Source organism: Macaca nemestrina, chromosome 9, assembly GCF_043159975.1.
Source record: "Macaca nemestrina isolate mMacNem1 chromosome 9, mMacNem.hap1, whole genome shotgun sequence".
Classification (NCBI taxonomy): domain Eukaryota; kingdom Metazoa; phylum Chordata; class Mammalia; order Primates; family Cercopithecidae; genus Macaca; species Macaca nemestrina.
The window spans coordinates 28,984,476-29,000,388 of record NC_092133.1 but is presented as its reverse complement, the minus strand read 5'-3'; the positions used below and the strand labels follow the sequence as shown (position 1 = coordinate 29,000,388).

At 42.3% G+C, this 15,913-nt stretch overlaps 1 protein-coding gene and 2 long non-coding RNA genes across 4 annotated transcripts in view; 1 reads left to right on the top strand and 2 right to left on the bottom strand.

Moving 5' to 3' along the window:
* Window positions 1–15,913, top strand: part of LOC105478298 (sortilin related VPS10 domain containing receptor 3) — a 612,041-nt gene that overhangs the window by 12,927 nt on the left and 583,201 nt on the right. The gene's annotated exons all lie outside the window — the stretch shown is intronic.
* On the bottom strand, window positions 5,591–8,987 carry LOC105478296 (uncharacterized). Its single transcript, XR_985232.3, has 3 exons — window positions 8,852–8,987; window positions 8,049–8,179; window positions 5,591–5,715 (listed from the first exon to the last, which is right to left on the bottom strand). It is a non-coding gene; the product is annotated as an uncharacterized lncRNA (long non-coding RNA).
* LOC105478297 (uncharacterized) lies at window positions 11,111–12,718 on the bottom strand. The gene is made up of 2 exons (XR_985233.3): window positions 11,952–12,718; window positions 11,111–11,636 (listed from the first exon to the last, which is right to left on the bottom strand). It is a non-coding gene; the product is annotated as an uncharacterized lncRNA (long non-coding RNA).

The following is a 15,913-nucleotide window of genomic DNA, read 5'->3' as shown; positions in this document are numbered from 1 at the left end:
ATCATATGGTCACCCAGTGCTTGGGAGATATTAATGCTTTAAAAAAATTTTTAATTTAAAAAATGTTTTGTGGGTACATAGTAGGCATGTATACTGATGGGGTACATGAGATGTTTTGATACAGATATGCATTGCATAATAATCACATCATGGAAAATGGGATATCTGTTCATTCAAGCACTTATCATTTGTGTTAGAAATCATCCAGATTATACTCTTTTAGTTATTTTAAAATGTACAATTAAATTATTATTGACTGTAGGCACCCTTTTGTGCTATCAAATACTAGGCCTTATTCATTCGTTTTATTTTTTATACCCATTAATAATCCCCACCTCCCCCTTTCCCCCACTAGCCTTCCCTGCCTCTGGTAATCATTCGTCTACTCTATGTCCATGGGTTCAGTTGTTTTCATTTTTAGACCCCACAAATAAGTGAGAACATGCCATGTGTGTCTTTTGGTGCCTGGCTTATTTCACTTAACATAATGACCTCTACTTCCATCCATGTTGTTGCAAATGACTGAATTTCATTTGTTTTTATGGCTGAATAGTACTCCACTATGTATATGTACCACATTTTCTTTATCCATTCATCTGTTGATAGACAGTTAGGTTGCTTCCAAATCTTGGCTATTGTGAATAGTGCTGCAACAAACATGGGAGTGCAGATATTTCTTTGATATATTGATTTCCTTTCTTTTGACTGTATACCCAGCAGTGGGATTGCTGGATTTTATGATAGCTCTATTTTTAGTTTTTTGAGGAACCTCCAAACTGTTCTCCATACTAGTCGTACTAATTTACATTCCCACCAACAGTGTACGAGTGTTCTGCGTGTCCTCACCAGCATTTGTTATTGCCTGTCTTTTGGATATAAGCCATTTTAACTGGGGTGAGGTGATATGTTATTGTAGTTTTGATTTGCATTTCTCTGATGATCAGGATATCCACTTTTAAAAAAGATTCTTGGCATGTCTAAAATTTTGTTTTGCTCTCACATTGGCTTGGTGGTTCATCTGGATAGAGAAATCTAGGGTCAAAGAAAGTTTTTCTTGGATTTGGGAAGTACTTAGGTTACTTGATGATTTTGTATCATGTGCTATTTTGGCATTATATGTGTCTCCCCTTCTACTCATGGACTGATGGAGGTGGGAAAAGGAGTTACATAACATAAGATACCTGTGACTTTGTTCAAATTAGTGATGTGCAACCCTTGAGGAAGCCCGATGCATTAAAACTGGATTTATGCAAAATCGGTAGTATAAGGTGGGGGATTATACACTCTGCAGGGCCATTTGCTGTTGACACTCGTTATCCAAATACCTTCAATGTAAAACTCAACCAAAAGAAGTAGTTTTAGGCAGGGTGTGGTGGCTTATGCCTGTAATCCCAGCACTTTGGGAGGCTGAGGCAGGTAGATCACCTGAAGTCGGTAGTTTGACACCAGCCTGGCCAACATGGTGAAACTTTGTCTTTAGTAAAAATTCAAAAATTAGCCAGGTGTGGTGGCACACACCTGTAGTCCCAGCTACTTGGGAGGCTGAGGCAGGAGAATCACTTGAACTGGGGAGGCGGGGTTTCCAGTGAGCAGAGATCGCACCACTGCACTCCAGCTTGGGTAACAGAACTCCGTCTCAAAAAAAAAAAAAAAAAAAAAAAAAAAAAAAAAAAAAAAAGGAGTTGTTTTATTTATTCAATTTTAGCTTCGGGGGTACATGTGAAGGTTTGTTGTATAGGTAAACTCATTTCATGGGCGCTTGTTGTACAGATTATTTTGTCATCCAGGTATTTAAACCTAGTACTCAATAGTTATTTTTTCTGCTCCTCTTGCTTCTCCCATCCTCCACTCTCAAATAGCCCCCAGTGTCTGTTGTTCCTCCCTTTGTGTTCATGAGTTCTCATCATTTAGCTCCCACTTATAAGTGAGGACATGTGGTATTTTATTTCTGTAAAATATGGTACATATACACCATGGAATACTATGCAGCCATAAAGACAAATGAGATCTTGTCTTTTGCAGGAACATGGATGGAGCTGGAGGCTATCATCCTTAGTTACTTTTTATTTAAAAAAATTTAAAGTCATTTTTTAAAACCACAGCTATAGCCAATTGATACGATTTGGAACTGTGTTCTTGTGCAAATCTCATGTTACACTGTAATCTGCATTGTTGGAGGTGGGGCATAGTGGGAGGTGATTGGATCACGGAGACAGATTTCTCATGAGTGATTGGTTTAGCACCATCCTCTTGGTACTATCCTTGTGACAGTGAGTGAGTTCTCGTAAGATCTGGTTGGTTAAAAGTGTGCAGTGCCTGCTGCCCCCACCCTGCCTTGCTCCTGCTTCTGCCATGTAAGACATCTGTTCCCCCTTTGCCTTCTGCTATGATTGGAAGTTTCTTGAGGTCTCCCCAGAAGCATAAGCTAATATGTTTCCTGTACAGCCTGCAGAACCATGAGCCAATTAAACTTCTTTTATTAAATATAAAATACACAGTCTTAGATATTTCTTTATAGCAATGTGAGAATGGACTAACACATCAATATTCAATACATATTTGTGGCATCCCCTTTATGTGCCAGGTGCTGTTGGATTCTGAGTCTGTAATGGTGAGCAGTTCTCTGGTTGAGAGGTACATGTTAACACTAGGGACATTTAACCTAGGAAGGGCAGAGAGGGAGAAGCAGATGAGTTGAGATTGCAAAGATGTACAGGGTGGATTAGGTGCAGAGGAGAGGGAGGCAGGAAGGAGCAAGGTATTTGAAGGGGAAAGGAAGGACAGCGTGGCTGGAGCAGAGGGACTTGGGGAAGGTGAGAGATGAGATGGAGCTAGACAGGCAGGCATGGGCAGGACTAAGCAAGGGTTTAGTTCTTTATTCTAATAGCAAAGGGATGGCCTGGCATGGTGGCTCATGCCTGTAATTCTAGTACTTTAGGAGACTGAGGAGGGCACATCCCCTGAGCCCAGGAGTTTGAGAGGCAACATGGAGAAACTCTGTCCCTACAAAAAATACACACACACACACAATTAGCTGGGCATAGTGGCATGTGCTTGTGGTCCCAGCTACTCAGGTGGCTGAGGCTGAGGCTGAGGTAGGAGGATCACTTGAGCCCAGGAGGTTGAGGCTGAAGTGAACTGTGATCATGCCACTGCATTCTAACCTGGATGACAGAGTGAGACCTTGTCGAAGAAGAAAAAGAAAAAAAGCAAAGAGGTAAGCCATGAAAAGGTTTATAGTAAGAGAGTGATAAAATTAAATGTACATCTAAAAACCACTCTCATCACCCTGTGGGTTAGAGGAAAAAAAGGATGAATGCTAAGAGGATGTAGCTGAAGAGGGTGATGGCTTGGATGGTGGCAGTGGGGGTAGGTAAGAAGGAGTCTACTGAAGAAATATTTGGCCAATGTAGTTGATTGTGTCGTTAGCTCCAATTCTTCACTTCTCTTTATAACTTCCTTTGTATGGGACCTTTGCAGTGTCCTCTCTCTGTGAGTGGGATCTTTTTCCCCATCTTCTAACTTTTGGTTTGACCTTGTGACTTGCTTTGGCCAATAGAGAGGTGGAAGTGATAGTGTGCAGGTTTCAAGCTGAGTTATCAAGAAGCATGTGTGTTTCTACCTGTTGTCTTGTGCCTTTGGGGTGGCCATGAGAAAAACATGGCCTATTGGTCTCAGGAGGAGGATGAGAGACAACTAGTACACAGCTATTCCCAGCCAAGCCCAGGCTACATCAGCCCAGCCCAGCCAGGACCAGTAGAACCGCCTAGCTGAGCCCAGTTATGATCAGCCAACCCCCAGATGCCCTGAATATTTCTGAGAATAAGTGATTGATTGTTGTGAGAATAAGTGATTGAGATTTAGGTGGTTTATTTTGCAGCATTTTTGCAGCAGGTAAAATCAATAGAACTTGAGAGGTTGGATGTAGCAAATTTGTGGGAACATAATTACAGTGTAAAGTGAGGTTCACCTATATTTTGAGATCATTAGCCTCCTACATACATGCTCAGGGACGGACTTAGGAGTGTTTTTTTGGTGGTTGCCTGCCCCTTGCCTCTCTTTACAATTCATGGTTTCTTTTTCTGGAGCTGAATGAGGTAGGCCAGATTTATAGTCCAAAAGAATTAATTGTGTACTCTTTTTCCTTCTCATTCTCCTTCTGGCAGGCTAATCAGATTCCAGCAGAGCCTGAGAGATGAGTAATCCTCAGTTCCCTCAATAGGGGCCTTCAGACCCTAACATTTAGTGTATTCTTGTTGGAGTTGAAATCAATTTTAGCTCTAACTGTGAAGATGGAATTTCACTTGAAGGGGTGAGAAATACAGGACCAGTTATTTTCCTGGTTTTGACTGATTATTTAAAATATATTAGTTCTGATAAAATATTTAGCTTTTAAACAACAAATTTAATGTAGGGAATTGTATTTTATTTATTAATGGAAGTTGCAGGGAGATTGGTAGGAGTTGTGCTAAAGTGCACTGTTGTGATTTTGCAAAGTATAGTAATTACTGTAATATTTTGTTGAATTATTAATATCCACTATGCCTACAGGAACATAAGCTTCTGCAGTCAAATTCATTTTAAAATTGCCTTTCTCCCTTCTGGTTTTGTTTTGTGTTTTCTTTCTTACGCACTTACTAATTTTTAAAGAAATGGGGTGGGGCAGTGTTAATTATATTGTATGAAACACTGTTGTCATGTGCTAACTGAATATATACTTCTTCCAAGCTTGTTTGCAGTGGCAGATTGAGGGATGCTGAAAGAATCATGTCTGAGGAGAAAGGGCTCATCTGTGTGTTTTTTTCAGGAGCTGAGATGAGGAGAGAAAAAGAGCAGAGAGGTCACATGTATGCACATGAGTATTATGTCTGCATGCTTCTAAGCAGAGCTGGTCCTACCTGTAGATTAAGTTGGTAGGTGTTTCATATGTGATGAAGCCGCACGAGTCTCCTTTTTTTTTGAGATGGAGTTTGCTCTTGTTGCTCAGGCTGGAGTATACAATGGCATGATCTTGGCTCACTTTGTATTTTGTATTTTTAGTATAAACAGTATTTCATCATGTTGGCCAGGGTGGTCTCGAACTCCTGACTTCAGGTGATCCACTGACCTTGGCCTCCCAAAGTGGTGGGATTACAGGTGTGAGCCACAGCACCTGGTCTCAAGTCCCCTTTCTTAATTACTTTGACAGTGATTACTTAGTGTCTATTATGTGCTCAAATGAAATTATTGTGGATGATGATGATGATGATGGTGATGGTGATGGTGATGGTGATAATGGTGATAGCTTACAGTTGTTACCTGAATGGGCTCATGCTGTAATAGGACTCTGGATGAAGTGCAGGGTTATACATAAGCGCTTTTATTTTTTTGGTTGTGGCTAAACTGAAATTGGAGTACTAGCCTTCATATGAATATCTGCTAGTTTTATGAAATGGTGTAAGTCCACATCTGAGACTCAAGTTTCCTCATCTGTGTAATAGTTGCAAGGATCAAAATGAAATAATGTATTTGAAAGGGCATTATAAACTATAAATGTACAGATATTTTAAAGGGAATATCATTGTAATTAAACTGTAGAAGAAGTTGCTTATACACATGTTGTGATTTTGAGGGGGAGCAAGGAGGACTTTTTGCTTGATTTTATTTTTTCCTTTCCAGAATCTTCACAATTAGAGGACCATTCTTCATGTTGAACATTGTTCCCTCTAAGGTCCCCTTAAAATATAAATAATTCAGAGACAATATTTAGAGCTGGAAAGAACACATAATGACTTAACTACATCTTTTTTCTGACATAGAAAATGTGGGCAAGAGAGATTGTACAGTGCCCAAATTCACCCAGATAGTAGAAACGCCCGCGCCAATGTCCAGTTCTCTGACTTTTAGTCCAGTGCTCTTTCTGTAACACTCGGATGCCCATTAGTATTCCATTAAGTTTTCAGTCCAGAGAATTTCCTCCCAGAATGTAGCCTTGGGAAGAATAAATTAGATGACTAGTGGGGAGACATCAGGTTTGGGATCCCTTTAGGTAGAAGAGTAATGCTTGAGTTGCAAGGACTTGACCTTGAATCTTAGCTCTACCCTTGACTAGGTAGCTGTGACTTGGGCAAGTTACTTTTCTGAGACCTACTTCTCTCCTTTATAAAATCAGGATATAATCCCATTTTGCCTGGTCTTTGTGAGGGTTTAGTGAGTTTAAAGTGCTTGCCAAGGTGCCTGCCCTGTGGTAGAAGATACTCTAAAATGAGTAGGAAATGGTTATTGTTAGGTAAGACATCCTGGAGATTAGCTTGATCTCCCTCACAGTTGGTCTGCCTTCTGCCAGCCATTCTTTCACCCGCCTGGGAGGGTGTGTGTTTTTTAAGAGGAGAGGAAGCTGCACCCTCCAACATTGCTGGTTCCCTTCCCCAGGATGGAGGAGGGAGGACTCTCCGAAAGGCCCCTGCAAAGATGCCTGCACAGTGGGGGATGCTCCTGCACTGGCCCGAGGATGAGCTGGGATTTAGCAATAGCCCTTCGTTTCTCTTTTTTCTCAGAACGAAGCAGTTCCTGCCTGATTTAAATTTCCTTTAAAGGAGCTGAGGATGATAGGAGGGTGGAGATGTGCATCTTCAAAGAATGGCAGGTGACTCCAAAAATGAGACAATTCAAAGCACCTGCATCTATAGCTGCACGTTGCTGTGTCTTAGGTGGCTCTGCTTCTTATTTTAAGTTACTAAGGTGGCTTCCTGAAAAGTGGGCTTTAGTTTTTTACCTGAGAGTTTATTATCCTGCTCCTAACTGTCCATCCTGCCTATCTGTGAGCTGGGTAGGACCTACTGCTTCTAGTGAACTTATAGCAAATAAAGCAAGACCACCTATAGGTTAACATTTAGGTAGAGGAGGAACTTCCAGGCACAGAAGAAAATAGAAAACACCCCAGAGTCTGAGTCCCTTCTCAGGTATGGCGGCTGGGTCAGCCTTTACCTGAAATAAAATAAGAGCAAGGGATGGGGGGAAGTGAGCTCCTGTGGCCCTCCCCTCCCCCTCCCCTCTACCCAGCACCCTCCACTTTCCTAGGTCTTTCTGATCTAGGGGAAATGGTGTAATACTGGTCCTTTACATCTTCACTTTTTTTTTTTTCTGAGCCTTTCACATTTTAAATTTGATATCCTAATGGTGAATGAGTTGGGGATGGTTTGGAAAGGCGTTTTAGGGATGGTGACTCTTGAAATCAGAGCCTGCACTATTTGCCCAATTTTTCCAATTCTTAGGGCTGGCATCAGGGAGAGATAGGCCAGTCCAGACATCTTTCTGGTCCAGAGATGCCTATTTCCTGTCTGACGCATGGCTGAGCCTCAAAAGACTCCCATGAGAGGAGAGCCATGGGCTCTGGCCAAAGACTGGCTCTTCTCTCTGTGTTGGTCAAGTACTTACAATGATGAATTTTTCTTGATTTAAGCGGAGGGGCAATTGGGGAGAGCTTTGCTCTGTACCTTTTCTTCCTCTTCAATTTTTAAAATTTATTTAAAATACATATGACATAAAAATTGCCATTTGAATCATTTTTACTGCTACAACTCAGTGCATTAATTACATTCACATTGTTATGCAACTATTACCACTATGTTTCTAAAACCTTTTCGTTGTCCAAAGAGAAACTCTAGAACCACTTAAACAACAACTTCCTCTTGCTCTCTTCTTCACACAGTTAAATTCTGTTCTTCAGCATCTGAGCAAATACGGGGTTTCCAGTTTATTCCCCTCTTCTGCCTTCTCCTGTCCCATCTCTTACCATTTTCTCTTCTTTCTTCCCAGAACAGGGGCCCATGGAGTTGAGAATGAGGACGAGTCTTGTAATATTCAGGGATAAGAAATAGGGGAGTACTTTTCATCTCCCCCTTGACAGCTATGTTATTTATTTATAAAGATAATCATACCTGCTGTCACCCAGAGAAAGATACATGTCTTGCTCCACCACCCTAACTTGCTCTCTTGAAGCAGGGATGGGTAATGCCAAATTACCTGCTCCTTGACTATCATGGGCATCCTAGCCATCAGTGACATACCTCAACAGGCGAGCTGTCCTTGTCCAGTGCAGTCTTGACATTGTGACTTAGTCTTGGCTAAGCCTTTTTAAAAGAAGACTTGCTTGTACATAGCTGAGATCAAACACACTTCATAGTTGAGTTGTTATTGCCTATATATTTATTAATATCATTGTTATTTAAGGTAGTATGATTTGGGAATAGATAGATAGATAGATAGATAGATAGATAGATATCATCCTGCAATAAATAGTTTTTTAAATATCTTGAACAGATTCCTAATTGCACTTCAGTACTGTGATTGATGATACACAAGAAACAGTTCAGACTTGATCTTGGTCTTCTGGGAACTTGAAATCTAAGAGAAGTATGTGTAGGTGGAAGGATGGAAATCCAAATCAATATTGGAATCAAAAGTGAAGCCTCTGGGGATGGGATCTAGCATTTACTGAAGGTCTGCTATGTGCCGGGTGCCAGTCTTGGGTGCTTTGTGTCATCTCATTTTCCCACCATAACTTTGTGAGTTGGAGGTTATTATTATCTCTCTTTAATAGATGAGAAAACTGATGAAGAGAAGTTAGATTACCAAGCTCACGCTGCTAATAAGCTTCAGAGTGGGTAATGAAGTAGAGGAAAATACAAATGTAGGGTAGTTGAGTCTGCTGTATTATTGATGTCAAAATCAGGATATTACAGAGTTTGTGAGTGCAGATAGGCTGCGAGAATCAGAGCAAATGGGTGGGAGAAGGTGAAGATATCAGCTTTTATTTCATTTTAAAATCATATAATTTTACAAAAATAATAGACAATTAGGGTACACTTACCGTGTGCCAAACACTGAGCTGTAACCTTTGCATTCAGCATCTTGTTTAATCTTCATGGTGACTCGATGAAGTTTCTACTATTATGAGCCACATTGTAAAGATGAGTAAATAAAAGCATGGTGGAGCTTAATACCTGGCCCAGGTCACAAAGCTGGTGAGTGACAGAACTGCAAGCCCCACGTGGACCATCTGACTTGAGAGCTCCTCCCTTGATGAGTTATAGAGCCCACTTCTCCAATTCATACCAGCAAGGGAAGCAAGGCCTCAGCAATACAAGGTTGAACTGCTGACCTCATGAGGGCTAAGATGGGTTTTCAACTCCTGGGCCTTTTTTCAGTTAAACTGGCACGTTCTTTTCTAGAAGCCTCATTGAATATTTGTTCTTAAGTGCTGGTGTTTGCAGGCAAAAAGCAAGATGAGTAAAGCCTTGGAGGTGAGAAGTAATAGGGTGTTTTGGGGAACCAGGAGAGGCAAGAAGCGATAGGACCAGATCACGGAGGCAAACTTGCACGTTATTTTTGTAGGCACTGGGAACGCTTAGTAATTTTGAGCAAGGGAAACATGTAATTAGCAATGGCGTCAATTGTCCTCAAAACACCACAAAATCCATTCTCCCTACTTCATGGGAGGAAAAAGAAAGGCTCAGAGAGGCTGAGTTTTTGCCTGGAGTCACTCAGCAACTTGTTAGTGGAAGGAGCAGCAGAAGCCCACACTGCTGTCTCTCGTTCCAGCTTTGGGAGCTGCCAGCTGCCTTCCTTTCACTCTGCCTGTTCCCTTCCCACCTCTTGCCCGCTCCCTCCTGGCACAGTGGAGTCCTCTCCATCATTAGAGCAGCCAGTGGGGTTCTGTTGTAATTAAAGGAAGCCAACAGGGAGAAGCAAAGCAGAGCAAGGGAAAAAAGCAACCACCAACACCACACAAACTCCCTAACAACTGCTGTCTATCGCCTTTCATGGGCACTTGCTTGCTTTAAATACAGCAGAGGGAAACCCCATAGGATGGTGTGGGAAAGCAGGTTATTAAGTTGCCTTCAGGCTGGCAGAGTGGGGATTTACTCCTTTTCTTGTCCTCCCTACCCTGCAGTGCAAAACTGATCAAATATTAAAAGTTGAAAGAGACTTCGAAGGCCATTTAGTTCAACTTCTCCTAGGCAGGGCTTCCTCCACTGCTTTCCTCTCTCTGCATAGCATCTCTGATATGTTGTTATGTGGCTCCCTTGCTCCCCAGCTCCCCACATTTTCTGGATCAAAGCTCAGGTAGGGATAGGAAGACATTTTCACTAGCAAAATACTGACCACACAAGCCTGTTGTCATTTACGACAATGACTTCAGAAATGTCTAATTAATTCATTTATCCAATTAGCCTCTTGCTCTCTAAAGTGCTTTTTCTTGGTTGCTGAGCAACTAGGACACACTTTGAACACATCCATGCTGCTGCTGAATGAACCAGGAGCTTTTTCCTTCACCCTGGCAGCCCCCACTCCTCTTTCTTCTTTTATTTTTCTGATGCACAGTAAAGAAGAACATCTCCATCATCCCCCAGCCTTCTCGCCTTCCCCTGGCCTCTCTGAATGTGCATGCTGCCTGCTTTAACACATTTCCAAAGGTAACTTTTATGCCAAGCATTTGTCATGGACAAGGAGAATAACAGGATATACGGGCACACAGAGATGCCTTTGTAAAATAATGAAGTTATCTGGGCTCAGGCATGACTTGGGAAGAGCTCTGCTGGCTGTTGGGGGAGGTGGGATGAGGGCTGGCTAAGGGTAGGCTCAGACGCCTTGGGGAAGAGGATGTAGTCTGTCTTGGGGTGACGTTGCATTAAGTGTAGCTTGACTAGGCAGCAGTTCCATCTGTCTTTACAGTGTGTCCTTCATGGGGGAATTGTCAGCCATCCCCAACCTGGAGTGCATTGTGAGCAATAAACAGGAGTGGGGCTTAAGGTGAAAATGAAAGGAAATATCAATCCAGGAGGGCAGCAAAATGCCTTCAGGAATCATCCTTGAAGTGTAACACGTTTCTGTTTAAGGATGTGAAAATGCCACAGGCTGCTCCACTGAGTTAGAATGTTAGAGATGGACTTTGAGCTCAAACTTCCACCATTCTTCATTTTTGCAGATGAGAAAATCGAAGCTTAGGGAGGATAAACAGTTTGCTCAGTGTCTCATAGCCCCGTCCTGCTCATGTCACCATATTCCTCCTCTTAGATTTCATTAAGGGGTCCTTGTCCATAAAATTAGTCACTTGAGTCACCAAAACTTACTTTTAAAAATTTGACTTTATTTTGGAGTAGTTGAAGTTGGCAGTGAAGATTTGCAGCACTCAAGGATCTTGGCATCTATCTCCTCATTCACCTTGGCATGTGTGTGTTGCAGATGCTAGGGGCATGTACTTGGGCCCAGTATTCAAATATGAATGAGGAAGGGTCCCGTGTCTTCAAAGAGCTTCCCCCAACGCCTCATGTGGTGGAAGAGATGGACAGTAAAGGAGGATGGAACTCCTTCTCAGAGACATTAAAGAAACATTCAGAGAAGAGGAGCTGGGCCATTTGCTGGGCCCAGATCTTACAGTGAAGGGGCTATGGGGATGGGATGGGGGTGGGTGAACATTCCTGGTCAAGGGGACAGCTTGGGCCCAGTAAGGAGGCATGAGAGATGGTGGCATGTTTGGGGACTGGAGCATGGCCTGGGAATAGAGCCTTCCAGCCGTCTGGCTTTTCTCTGATATGTGGTGGATGGTTTGGTGCTGCCCACACTGACTTCTGGAAGACACTGCCTCTTGCTCTCTGGAATAATAAGAAAGCACAGTTATCTCTATGCATGTGTTGATGTGAAAAAGCATATGTCAGGTTTCCTGGATGGAAATGACTTCCCTTTGAAGTTAGTTCATAAATAATGATGAAGGCCATAAAAGTACACACGTACTGCACACATTTAGCTACTCCTGTGGACTGTGCTCACTGGGAGCAGAGCCTTCAGGAAAACCAGCTGCCCAGAGAAAGAATAAGGGACTATGCATTCTCTAAAGCACTGGCTCCCAGAGCCTCCTGTAGGACCAGGGGAGATCTTCTATGGAACAGGATCTATTCCGTGGCACTCACAATTGTAGCAATCATTAAGTCACTCTGAAATTCCAAGAGATAGAGAAAAAAAGTGGCCTGTGACAATGATTGCCCTGACCAAGGCTTTCCAAGGCAGCAGATGCTTCTTTACTTCCAAACATTGCCCATCATGATCAAGTTCTTCCTCCAGCAGTGCAGCCACGTTTCCCTGGTGGCAGGCATTCCTTTTCCGAGGCTGGACTTGCTTTAAGAGGGCCCAGAGATGGCAAACAGCATTGTGCAGTGCTCCTTAGTATAAAATCTCCTCTGGCAATGTTCTTAACAAGGTGGTTTGAGTTTCTCTAGGAATTAAGCTGGGGCTGGCTGTTATTTTTCTAGTAAGACTTGTTACTCTAAAATGCATATGGGGCCAAAATCACAATAGTCTGTCTTTGGAGCAATCACACAGACACACATGGCAATCTAAGGCTCTGGTAAGAAAGAGTCTGTGGGTTCTTATTCAATAAATATTTGATACATTGGGCTTTGATGGATGTAGACACTGTCTCCTTGGGTTTTCCTAGACCAAAAGGTGAAGTCTCCGGTGGTCACTGCCTCTTGTTTGTTCCTTTGATTTCCTTTGACGAAAAACAATTCTCATCTTGGTGAGGTCTATTAAATCTGTTCTTTTCCAGAATGGGGCTCATAGTGCATGGTGGACAGAACTGGAACTTTCTCTCCTGTCGTTCCTTGCCATCCCCTGGGTGATTCGGTTTCCCATTTTCTGGGATGTGTTGATAGGGCTTGTCTCCCGCCCCCTCTTATATAAGGAGGCAGGGTGCATCTAGTGCCAGATTTTATTCAACCCTGTAACAATCCCCCCTTTATGACATCACTGCTCATCACCATGGAAACATTTCCTCCAAGTCACAGAGACTGGATTGTGGCATCATAGCATCAGGCAGGAGGAGGAGAAGAGGATAGGGGAGAGGATTGAAACTGCCTGGAGGGATGAAATGCCAATAAAATAGGATGCAGTCACAGAAATAGGATTTTTCTGTCCAGATCCTTGAATGGAGAATCTAACCATGGGCCACAGGAATAAACCTCATCTAGCATAAGGAGGAAGAGCTCTTGTGGAATGTAGACGTGGGACCTTTTGTTCCTGTGCAGTATTTCTTCAGGGAAATGGAATAATGTTAATGAGAGCTATCCTGTATTTTGTTTAATTTTAGAGACAGGGCCTTGCTCTGTTGCCCAGACTGGAGTGCAGTGATGTGATCATAGCTCACTGTAACCTCAAACTCCTGGGCTCAAGTGATCCTCCTGCCTCAGTTTTCCAAGTAGCTGGGACTGTAGGTGCATGCCTCCATACCCAACTAATTTTTTAAATTTTTTATAGAGATGGGGTCTCACTGTGTTTCTCAGGCTGGTCTATCCTGTATTTTATATGTATTTCTTATTTGATCCTCACAAAGTCTCTTTGGACTATTGGATCAGAGAGGTTAAATAACCTTCCTAAGGTAACACAGCTAGAAAATGGCAGAGCTGAAAATTATTAGGGGCATAAGATGTAAACTGTGTTCTCATGCAGCTTAGAGTTGAGAGAGAGAGAGAGAGAGAGAGAGAGAGAGAGAGAGAGAGAGAAAGTATGTTGGAGGCAATTATCAAGTTAATAACATATACATAGTTAAAATTGTGGTAGGTATCGTGAAGAGAACAGACATGATGCTTTCAGTGAGGAGCTACTGGAGTGTGCATGGGAACTACTTATGTTTGTGTGTTAGTAAATTTGGGACAAGACTCTGAACCTAGTCAGTGTGGGCTTAGACATGCGAGGCACTGTGCTCACATATGTACTGACTTTCCCGAGCTCACCTGCTGAGCCCCACAGCCAAGACCCTTCTCCTCAGCTGTTTTTCTCTGCCTGTGCCTCATCTCCCTGCTTCTCCATTTGTCTTCTCCCTTCTCCTGAGATCTTCCTGCCTGCCCTCCTCCCTTGATCCTGTTTCTTCCTACTGATCTCTAATCTTCTCTTTCTCTAGACTATAAGCTCCTCAAGAGAGAGAAAACCATTCCCCTGTTTTGTATCTTGGTTTACCCAAGGATCAGGCTCTAGCCTGATCTAGGTCTGCTTCTATGGTCTGCTACAGAAATAAATGAGCAATGTCCCTTTTTAAAGAAAAAAAATAATGACTACATTTTTCACAGTTAAAAAATATTGTCTGGTAGATTTTTCTTGTCAAACGCTGGCTGATAAGTGAATAAACAAGTAACAAGTGAGCATTAAAAGGAAACAAAACCCCAGAGTAAGTGGCCACTCCTGTGTAGTTCTTCAGCTTGTTTGCCATTGTTGTTTGCATGGGTTCATTCTGATTGTGATTTCAGGTTGTATTCATGTGATCTAGCCACCTTTTCTCTTAATACAACTGGTCCTAGTCTGTAGGATGGTGTCAGTTAGCTTAGTGCTTCACAGGGTTCTAAGAGCTGGGGGTGCTTTGCCATGGACCTCCTCTGGGAGCTGCTGTCCTGGTGCCCCATCTGGCAATAGATGGACGTAAGGAAGCCTCATACTTTCCATTTGTGTCACCTTGCTGAGCTTTCCTTGATTCATCTGAGTTTCAGGAGTGTTTGCCACTTGAGTTCAAGGCCCCTTCATTGCACTCTTAGGATTTAAATTGGGCAAGTTGGTCTCAATTTGGTCTCCAGTGTCTGGGCTGCCTGACTCAGCTGAGTACCTTACTGGTTGGAGGTCTGTAATTAGACTTTATTGCAACAGCTGTGTGTGTGTGTGTGTGTGTGTGTGTGTGTGTGTGTGTGTGCGCGCGCGCGCGCGCGCACGCATGCATGCACACATACAGATCTTCATTAGTAAACTGTATTAAGTGCCTTTACTATCCAACCTTGTCCTTTCCAGGACCTACAGTAACTTGATCTGACTTCTAAGGAGGCCCTTCTGGACCTGCTTTATTGATTCTATCAGAACCATTTATGACAGGCACATCTAGAACTACTAAGTGCCTTTTTTCCCTCTTTTTCTTTTTTATGTGTTACATGGGGAGTGAATAGTGAATTAATTAAGATCACAGGCTTTGGAGTGAGAGAGACAAGAGTTTGATCCTGGTTTAGCCTCTTACTAGCTGTATGATCTTGGGCAAGTTACTTGTATTCACTACATTTAAATGTCTTTATTTACAAAACAGGCATGAGTATATATTAGTACCTACTTCATAATGTTGATGTTCAGATTCAGTGAGATACGCTTGTAATGTCTTACCATGAAGTCTGTCTCATCAAAGTTAACTATGATTAAGTGGGCCAAATGTACCACTTGCATATTTTTCCCCCCAAATTATGCAAACACTTTTTGAACTCAACATAAAGCTTGGACTATAGCCCAGATCATATCTAGACTTTCTCAAGTTTGAATTAGAGGGGTCAGAATAATTGGCATTTTAATTGTTCACCATTTACAGGCACCATAGGTGAAGGGAGTCTAGGAAGAATAACTCCTAGTTGGAACTCATTCCCGAGACCTTTGTCAGATATTAGAGATATTTTCCCAAGTATGATTCTGACACTAGGACTGTTAAAGCAAATTAAACAGGTGCAGTCCCCTTCCTCTGAGAGCAAAGAGTTATCTTCCAGAGGGGAAGTTCAGCTGGACGTGTGTCTGTATTGATATGCATATACACTTCAGCAGAGAGAAGTGTTAAGAACAAGCACTGCCACTCAAAAGTGGCTCTATGACTTTAGGAAGTCAATTCATCTTTCTGGGCCCCCAAATCTTAAGTATAGAAGGGGAAAGGGTAGTAGCCACTATATGCTTTTTCCCTCCAGCATGTTTATTGATGTATAATATACATGTACTAGAGTGCACAGGTTTAAAACATTTATTATTTTTTATTTTGGCAAAATACACATAATGTAAAAGTTTACCATCTTAACCATTTTAAAGTGTATAGTTCAGTAGCATTAAGTACATTCATAATGTTGTATGAGCGTCACTGCCATTCATCCCC